We start from the raw sequence: 10,000 nt of genomic DNA, 5'->3' as shown, positions 1-10,000 counted from the left end.
CAACGTGTGGATTAGGTTTCACCGGGCTCGGTTTCATAATGTTTCAATTTTATGTGTGGCTTCTGTTCATTGTATGGCTTCAGTTTATTACCTATACCTGGAGGGTGTTCCGGGGGTCAACGCCCCTGCGGCACGGCCCGTGACCAGGCCTCGCGGTGGACCAGGGCTTGATCAAGTAGACGTTTAATGGTGCCGCACGCAAACATACGTACGAACCACAGCCTGACTTTTCAGGTACTGACTTTAGGTGCCTGTCCAGGGGTCTTAAAGACAGCCAGGGGTCTTGAAGACAGCCAGGGGTCTTAAAGACAGCAGGGGTCTTGAAGACAGCCAGGGGTCTTAAAGACAGCCAGGGGTCTTGAAGACAGCAGGGGTCTTGAAGACAGCCAGGGGTCTTAAAGACAGCCAGGGGTCTTGAAGACAGCCAAGGGTCTTGAAGACAGTCAGGGGTCTTGAAGACAGTCAGGGGTCTTGAAGACAACCAGGGGTCTTAAAGACAGCCAGGGGTCTTGAAGACAACCAGGGGTCTTGAAGACAGCCAAGGGTCTTGAAGACAGTCAGGGGTCTTGAAGACAACCAGGGGTCTTAAAGACAGCCAGGGGTCTTGAAGACAGCCAAGGGTCTTGAAGACAGTCAGGGGTCTTGAAGACAGCCAGGGGTCTTGAAGACAACCAGGGGTCTTGAAGACAGCCAAGGGTCTTGAAGACAGTCAGAGGTCTTGAAGCCTGCCCAGGGTCTGAAAGACAGCCAGCGTTCTTGAAGACAGGCAGAAATCTTGAAGACGGCCATCCAGGGAACTTGAAGACAGCTAAGGGTCTTGAAGACAGCCAGGATTCTTAAAGACAGCCAGGGGTCTTGAAGACAACCAGGGGTCTTGAAGACAGCCAAGGGTCTTGAAGACAGTCAGGGGTCTTGAAGACAGCCAGGGGTCTTGAAGACAGCCAAGGGTCTTGAAGACAGTCAGGGGTCTTGAAGACAGCCAGGGGTCTTGAAGACAACCAGGGGTCTTGAAGACAGCCAGGGGTCTTGAAGACAGCCAAGGGTCTTGAAGACAGCCAAGGGTCTTGAAGACAGTCAGGGGTCTTGAAGACAGCCAGGGGTCTTGAAGACAACCAGGGGTCTTAAAGACAGCCAGGGGTCTTGAAGACAGCCAAGGGTCTTGAAGACAGTCAGGGGTCTTGAAGACAGCCAGGGGTCTTGAAGACAGTCAGGGGTCTTGAAGACAGCCAGGGGTCTTGAAGACAGCCAAGGGTCTTGAAGACAGTCAGGGGTCTTGAAGACAGCCAGGGGTCTTGAAGACAACCAGGGGTCTTGAAGACAGCCAAGGGTCTTGAAGACAGTCAGGGGTCTTGAAGACAGCCAGGGGTCTTGAAGACAGCCACGGGTCTTGAAGACAGTCAGGGGTCTCGAACACAGCCAGGGGTCTTGAAGACATCCAGGGGTCTTGAAGACAGCCAGGGGTCTTGAAGACAGCCAAGGGTCTTGAAGACAGCCTAAGGGTCTTAAAGACAGCCAGGGGTCTTGAAGACAGCCAGGGGTCTTAAAGACAGCAGGGGTCTTGAAGACAACCAGGGGTCTTAAAGACAGCCAGGGGTCTTGAAGACAGCCAAGGGTCTTGAAGACAGTCAGGGGTCTTGAAGACAGCCAAGGCTCTTGAAGACAACCAGGGGTCTTAAAGACAGCCAGGGGTCTTGAAGACAGCCAAGGGTCTTAAAGACAGTCAGGGGTCTTGAAGACAGTCAGGGGTCTTGAAGACAGTCAGGGGTCTTGAAGACAACCAGGGGTCTTAAAGACAGCCAGGGGTCTTGAAGACAGCCAGGGGTCTTAAAGACAGCAGGGGTCTTGAAGACAGCCAGGGGTCTTAAAGACAGCAGGGGTCTTGAAGACAGCCAGGGGTCTTAAAGACAGCCAGGGGTCTTGAAGACAGTCAGGGGTCTTGAAGACAACCCGGGGTCTTGAAGACAACCAGGGGTCTTGAAGACAGACAGGGGTCTTAAAGACAGCCGTTTATTTTTTGCTTCAGTTTATTGTGTGGGTTTAATTTGTGTAGTTTGTTAAGTAAGTAGGTTTATTAATTTATACACAAATACAGTTACATAGAATTATCATACATAGCAGCATATGTGTAGAGAACCTGGGATAACCCAAAAAAGTCAGACAAAGTGACTTATTTCCATTGGGGTTCAATTTAACGTGTAGGTTCAGTTTATTGTGTAGGGTTCAGGTCATTGTGTGGGTTCAGTTTACGGTGGGTTCAGTTTTACTTTGTAGGGCTCAGTTTGACTGTTGTAACTTCGCTTGTTCTTGTTGTGTTACAAACGCGTCACTACTGGTCACCAGAAGGAAGTGAGACACTTCAAGGAAGTTCCACTATCTGCGGCGATAATATAGCTTGTTGCAGACTTGCAACTTCTTCTGGCTAGTTAGGACCAGCTGACAATTCCAGTCTGGGAGGAGGAACAATAGAAAGAAAAATACGAAGAAACAGAAGAGGAAGAATGGGCAATATGTTTTGTTAGGTATAAGTCCACATATGTTTCTATGTATGATAATTGTACTTATGTCCAAATTGTCTAGGATAACCAAAAAAGTCAGATTCTTCATCGTTGAAGAACGCTAATGTGAACATAAATTGTATCCTATAGCAGGAGGAAAGACGCAGTTTCTCAGGACATTACTTCGATACACGTCCTTAGAAACTGCAAGCCTCGTCCACCAGCTCTTAAACTAAGCTTACCCTCTACAAATCTCAGTTTCTTTTATAAAACAGTTGAAGAAAACGGTAGAATGGGTAACTTAACTAAAATGTTAACTGTCGCGCACTGTGACTTAGTAAGTTTATTCAGGTATGCACAAATAGTTACATAGATTATCATACATAGCAGTATATGTGTAGAGAACCTAGGATAACCCCAGGAAAGTCAGACAAAGTGACTCGATTATTATGTAGCTGAAATAATTGATGGGGAAGCGATAAACCTTTAGTCTGCCCGAAATGCCCAGGCATGATAGTGGCTTTCTTTGTACTTAGCAAATAAAAATTGGAATTTCACATTGTAACCTTTACAAAGAAATAATATCCTTAATCCTTAAGAAATCATAAACGCTTGAGAATGGGACTGAATCAGGTTTAATCCCAGGAAGAACATTATTATAATCAAGGGGGAAGCGCTAAACCCATAGGATTATACAGCGCCTGTGGGGGAGGAGGGATGTGGAAGGTATTCAGGCTTAATTCAGGGAACTGAAACACAGACCCAAATCCTTAGATTAAGAGCCCCTTACCAGCGTCAAGGAACCACCTCCCTTGAGGTCAGGGATGTACTGTCAATGAGACACTGTACTACACGGTGAGCACCTCTTAGTTACTTCACAAGACCATCAACCTATGGAGACAAATGGTATAAATTTAACCAAGGATTACTAGAAAAAACATTGTATGGGCTTTCAGTTTGTATAATATTTATATATAATGAACTGAAGTATATTATCAAAGTAATCTCATAAATCTGTGCACATTAAATACGCCTAAAAATGCATATCTTAGTGTATATAGACTGAGAATTAACTTTAATCACAATATTAGGTATGAAAGTATTCATGACTGGTGGTGTATAAGCTACAAGTAGCCTTCATGACTCATGTCCCGTGGCCTAGTAGGTAACACTTTCATCTCACACAATGGAAATAAGTCACTCTGTCTGACTTTTTTGGGTTATCCTAGGTTCTCTACACATATGCTGCTATGTATGATAATTCTATGTAACTGTATTTGTGTATACCTGAATAAACTTACTTACTTACTTACTTACTTACACAGACTCAGTATCCGTGAAAATATTCTGTAAAGTTTGACAAAGCACTCAAACATGAAATATTACCCAAGTGACTCAAACAATGAAACAGTCAAACAAACTGAGGTAGTGAATCAAAGCTTCTTCCAGCATCAGGTAAGGTGCATCCTGTGGTACTGAACCATGGCTAAGACTCATTGTGTAAGTAAGTAAGTAAGTAAGTAAGTAAGTAAATTTATTCAGGTATACACAATACATGTTTATAAAATTGCTCACAAACAATGTCCAGAATATCTTGCTGTCAATTTTGTCAAGGTTGGGAACCAAAGCAATCATAGTACAAGGGGGAGAGAGCACAACTTTGTAGTACCCACAGTGACAATGACTTATGTAGAATCACCACTGATAATAATGCCAGTAAAGAAACATGATCGCTCACTTCAAAATTAACAGATTATTACACACGTGGCAGAATAGGCATGAGCCTCAATGAGGAGCCTATGTCAGCACAAGGTGCAGAGCAGTAGCACACTGGATCAGACACGAGTGAACAGTTAATAAGGTGGCCCCCAGCTGACTGACATCTCGGAGAATCAAGGAGGTGACGAGTTGACAGAGATGAAACACTGTTTCCAGAATAAGTAAGTAAGTAAGTAAGTTTATTCAGGTATACACAAATACAGTTACATAGAATTATCATACATAGCAGCATATGTGTAGAGAACCTAGGATAACCCAAAAAAGTCAGACAGAGTGACTTATTTCCATTGGGGTCCTTTTACCTTATTATAATATAAAGGTTATAATATTTTCTTATTATTCTACAATGAAGATAACATCTTATTATCATACTAAAAAGACTATCTACTACACAAGGGTCATTAAGACTATCTACCATACGAGGGTCATTACTAGGAATAAGGTAAAATTTACACGTATGTTAGCTAAAAAACAGAAAATCATTCCCCTCCCTTTCTGTAGCTACATTCATCAGACACCTTTTGGCACTCTTCTTGAACTGGTTCATGCTATGACTGGCTTTGACATGTGCGGGCAGTCTCTTCCATTCCTTTATTGCCGTACAATAAAAGGTGTTTGAAGCCTGGCCAATGACTGTGGGTACTACAAAGTTGTGCTCTCTCCCCCTTGTACTATGATTGCTTTGGTTCCCAACCTTGACAAAATTGACAGCAAGATATTCTGGACATTGTTTGTGAGCAATTTTATAAACATGATTTAGCTTCAGTTGTTTTACTCTGTCTTCAACATTCAGCATATCCAACTGTTGTAATTCATCCTGGCCTACATGTTCTCTTGGTCCCAGCCCCAGGATGAATCTTACGATTTTGTTCTGGGTGATTTGCAGTCTATCTTTCAGCTTTTTTGTCAAGGCAGAGTACCAAGAAGAGCAAGCGTAATCCATATGGCATTGTATAAGGGCTAGACATAGGGTCCTGCGAGCCTCAGTAGGTAGACACTGTGCTTGTCTATACAGGAACTTCAGTCTGGCATTCACTTTCTTTACTACACTGTTCCCTATCAATTCTCCTGACATGCATGGGTCAAAGGGGATTCCCAGATATTTTACTGATGAAACCAAAGTGATGGACTCCCCATTACACTGAACATTAAAATTATTTACCCTTCTCAGTTTATGTTCCAGTGTTAAAACATTAGCAATATCTTGTGGGTCTTTACCTGACACTAACAGAGCACTGTCATCTGCATACAGTACGAGTTTGCACTTGACACTGATAGGCATATCATTGACATAACATAAGAATAATAAGGGACCCAGAATACTACCTTGGGGAACTCCACAAGTTATCGGCAGGGGTTCTGATTCTGTTTTGTTGATTTTGACTATTTGTCTCCTGTTGCTAAGGTAGGACTTAAACCAGTCTACAGAACCTATACCGATAGCTTGAAGTTTATTACATAATATATTGTGGTTGACAGTATCGAAGGCCTTTTGCAGGTCTAAGGTTACCATACCTATGAGGTTCCCCTTTGACATTTCAGTTCTCAGGTAATCCATCAGATTAATAAGGGAGGTGTCGGTTGAGTAGGATCTTCTAAAGCCCGATTGATAGCTATGGAGAATGTTGTTGTCATTAAGGTACTTAACTACTTGAGAATACACCGCCCTCTCTAGAATTTTAGATATTATACTGAGTATACTAACCGGCCTATAGTTGCTTACATCAGACCTACTATTTTTCTTGAAGATAGGAGTAACTCTGGCCTCCTTGAACCCCTCCGGTACGGTATTAGTGGTGATTGATAGATTTATTATGTGAGCAATAGGGATTGACAGTTCAGAAGCACCATCTTTTAGGAACTTAGACGGGATGTTATCAGGGCCTGTGCTCTTAGTTGGGTTTAACCTGCTTAGTTCTTTTTGAATAAAGTCATGAGATACACTTACTAGTTGACAACTGTTTGGGGTTACCCCTTTATTGGTATAGTATGTTTGAAACTTATCAGAGTCTGTGTTAAAGGTATTTGATGCAACTGGTAGTTTACTTACTAGTGTTGATGCAACAGATGTGTAGTATGAATTAAAGCAATTTGCCACCTAAGATGTTTCGTGGCATACCTCATTATCGATAGTGAGTACTATGTTAGACCTATCTACTGGCTTATGGCTATACCCCAACTGTTTTAGTTGTTGCCAGAGCTTTCTGGGGTTATGCTTATACTCTTCAATTTTTGAGCAGTAGTGCTTTGCCTTTGCTCCTTTTATAAGTCTCTGTACTCTGTACTCTGTACAAATAAGTTGCGTTCACTTCCACAGTTACAATATTTTTTTTTTACCAAAGTCAAAGTAGAGGTTGCTAGGTTGCTCTGAAGTCAGCATACCTACGAAATAAGCGCTTCGACACTCAAAAGAACCAAACCAAACACACTCTCATGCACACAAAGTCGTGTACATTCAAGTGAACTTTACCCTCTCACACTGGAGTTTAGTCAAGTGTTGTGGGTAGCATCCAGGGGCTGTCCTAAGGGATCTCAATGTAAAAAAGCCACATCACTAGACTTTTTTGAGTTATCCAACGTTATTAATTCTTCTGGTTAATAATCCGACTATAAACTTCTTTTCTTTTTCTTCTTTTTTTCTTCTGCTGCATGAGGATGACAAGTACAACAGTACTACAAGAGCAATACAATAGTATACTACGACAGCACTACAATAGCACTACGATAGCACGACAATAGTAAAGCGACAACACTACAATAGTACTATGGTAGCACTACAGTAGTACTACGGTAGCACTACAAAAGTACTACAGCACTACAATAGTACTACAATAGTACTGCAATATCTTCCGTGTTTCTGAATCTGCGATGAGACCCTGAAGTAGTAAATCCTTCTTGTAATAATATTGGAGACACGAATGAGAGGAGCAGCATCCAGTAGCCATCTCGTCTCTGTGAGTGTGATAACGTTGTCATAACAGCATCATAAATCTCTCTCTCTCTCTCTCTCGCTCTCTCTCTCTTTCTCTCTCTATCTTTCTCTTTGCCGAAGCGGCTAGTTTAATGTCCACTCTATATCATTCCTGTGGACGGTAGCAATTTGTATATTGTACACACCATATCCATCCTATGAGCGGCAGCAGTCAGTTTATTGTGGAAAAAGACACTTATGTACAGTTCAGGACATTCATTAAAGGAAACGTTTCGCCACGAGACGTTTCGTCAGGATGTGTCTTCTTCAGTCCTTTGGACTGAAGAAGACACATCCTGTCGGTAACACTATACCATTTCTCAGTCAGTTTATTGTTCATCCCATAGCCGTCCTGTAAACCGCAATACAAAAGCTGAGGGATACACGAAAAAGACCATGAACTAGACCCTCAGTGGGTATATGTCTGTTTCTCGGCTCTCTTACTAACAGGGATCACCACTTTGTTCTCCATAAACATTGTAGAGACAAAGTTCCCTCAGTGGATATCAACTTTGTCTCTCTTCCAGTCATTTATAAAGCATCTCCAGTAGTAACATCAAGCCGACTAGAGAGCATCATCATTTGTATTCTCTCAGAAACAAATGTAACTTCCTGAGTGATGTCGCTTGTCTCAGGCAGATGGTCGCAAGCTGGTGATTGATGTACCTCACGGCAGCTGGAATCACTCTCTTTGTCTCTACCTTTCTTTTTAGAATTTTTTTTAATTCTTAATTTTCTTTCAGTTCACACACACACACACACACACACACACACACACACACACACACACACACACACACACACACACACACACACACACACACACACACACACACACACACACACACACACACACACACACACACACACACACACACACACACACACACACACGCACACACACACACACACACACACCACACACACACACACACACACACACACACACACACACACACACACACACACACACACACACACACACACACACACACACACACACACACACACACACACACACACACACACACACACACACACACACACACACACACACACACACATATATATATATATATTATATATATGTATATTATATATATATATATATATATATATAATATACATATATATAATATATATATATATATATATATATATATATATATATATATATATATATATATGCAATAAGATCACAGTAAACAGGTGATTTCAAAAATATGCAAAACAAACCACTCTGAATTGGAATTTCTATTCTTTCAGAGTGGTTGTTTTATATATATATATATATATATATATATATATATATATATATATATATATATATATATATATATATATATATATATATATATATATATATATATATATATATATATATATATATATATAAACCACTCACGTCTGACACTGTTCGCAAGAAAATTTTTTTCGACATTTGACTATGTTATACTGATTACTGAAAAATATTAAACCATATCTTATTGCTAACAATACAATAACTCACTTCTATTACTGTTAATATCACTGCCTACTACTACTACAAATATTACCTCAACTGTTACTACTATACCACATTCAGCTCACAACTTAAGAGCCCAGATTTATCTGTGGCGAGATGGGACGTATGGCAAGTCTTCTAACACCTGCTGCTGTCTGTCGCTAGAGAGAGACAGTGTACAGAGCAAGTCTGTAGTCTTGCAACGTTTCTGTGAATGTAAAGCTCTGTTAGATCATCACATGATAGAGCTCTACACCGAGTGAATTATTGTCGGCATCAGAACATGCTCTATAAAGTGTCTCTGTGCCATACTGTTGGCACAATATACCAATCAACGTACCTCTCTTTCTAAATCTAATTCTTTCTCACAGTGACAAAAATTTACGGAGGAACCTAGTAAATAATTCCCGAAAAAGGAACATTTCGAATGTCGTAAGAGAAGAGGAAAGCAACACAAAGAATTACCGAAGCTGTGGACAAGTGTAACAAAGTTGCTTTTCCATTAAATTAACTTCAAAACTTGGGGAGATTCATAGCAATTTAAGTTAACGAAACAACAGTGAAACAACGATGAACATGAAGACAGGGAGGAGGGGCGAAGAGAGGAAGAAGATGATGATGATGATGATGAGGAGGAGGAGGAGAAAGCTGAAAACAACTGGAATAGAATAGAAGAAAGGGAATACAAGCGAGAGAAGAAGAAAGCGAATGATAAAAAGAAAAACAAGAAGTGTAAAACAAGACGAGAAAAAATTTTAGCGATAAAAAAGAACAAAAGTAAATAAATATATGAGAAACACGATGATGGTGATGATAAATTAGAAAAAACTGCTATATAAAAAGAAGAGAATTGAGATAAACAAAACACACCTAAATTATACAGAATATGTATAATAACTGAGAGTCCCGTACATCCTGATACTCTGATATAATTGACAGGTAGATGGAAGACGAGATGTAGGAAGGGAAAGTGAGAAAGAGAGGGAGAGAGATGGAGGGATCAAGAGTGAGAGGGTATACAGGAGTACTTAGTAAAGGCAGATAACAGGAGATCCTTACATCAATATTGGAGTAATTTGCTAGGGACTGAATTGCTAACTGGAGAGAGTGAAAGAGAAACAGAGAGAGAGAGAGAGAGAGAGAGAGAGAGAGACAGAGAGACAGAGAGAGAGAAGGTAGAACCATTAATCTGTGAGCCACCTCCTTGCTCGGACTTTGGTGTTCTCTTACATGCAGAGGAAAATCCCATTA

This window comes from Cherax quadricarinatus, chromosome 48 (assembly GCF_038502225.1).
Source record: "Cherax quadricarinatus isolate ZL_2023a chromosome 48, ASM3850222v1, whole genome shotgun sequence".
Lineage (NCBI taxonomy): Eukaryota > Metazoa > Arthropoda > Malacostraca > Decapoda > Parastacidae > Cherax > Cherax quadricarinatus.
This window is presented reverse-complemented; position numbering follows the sequence as displayed.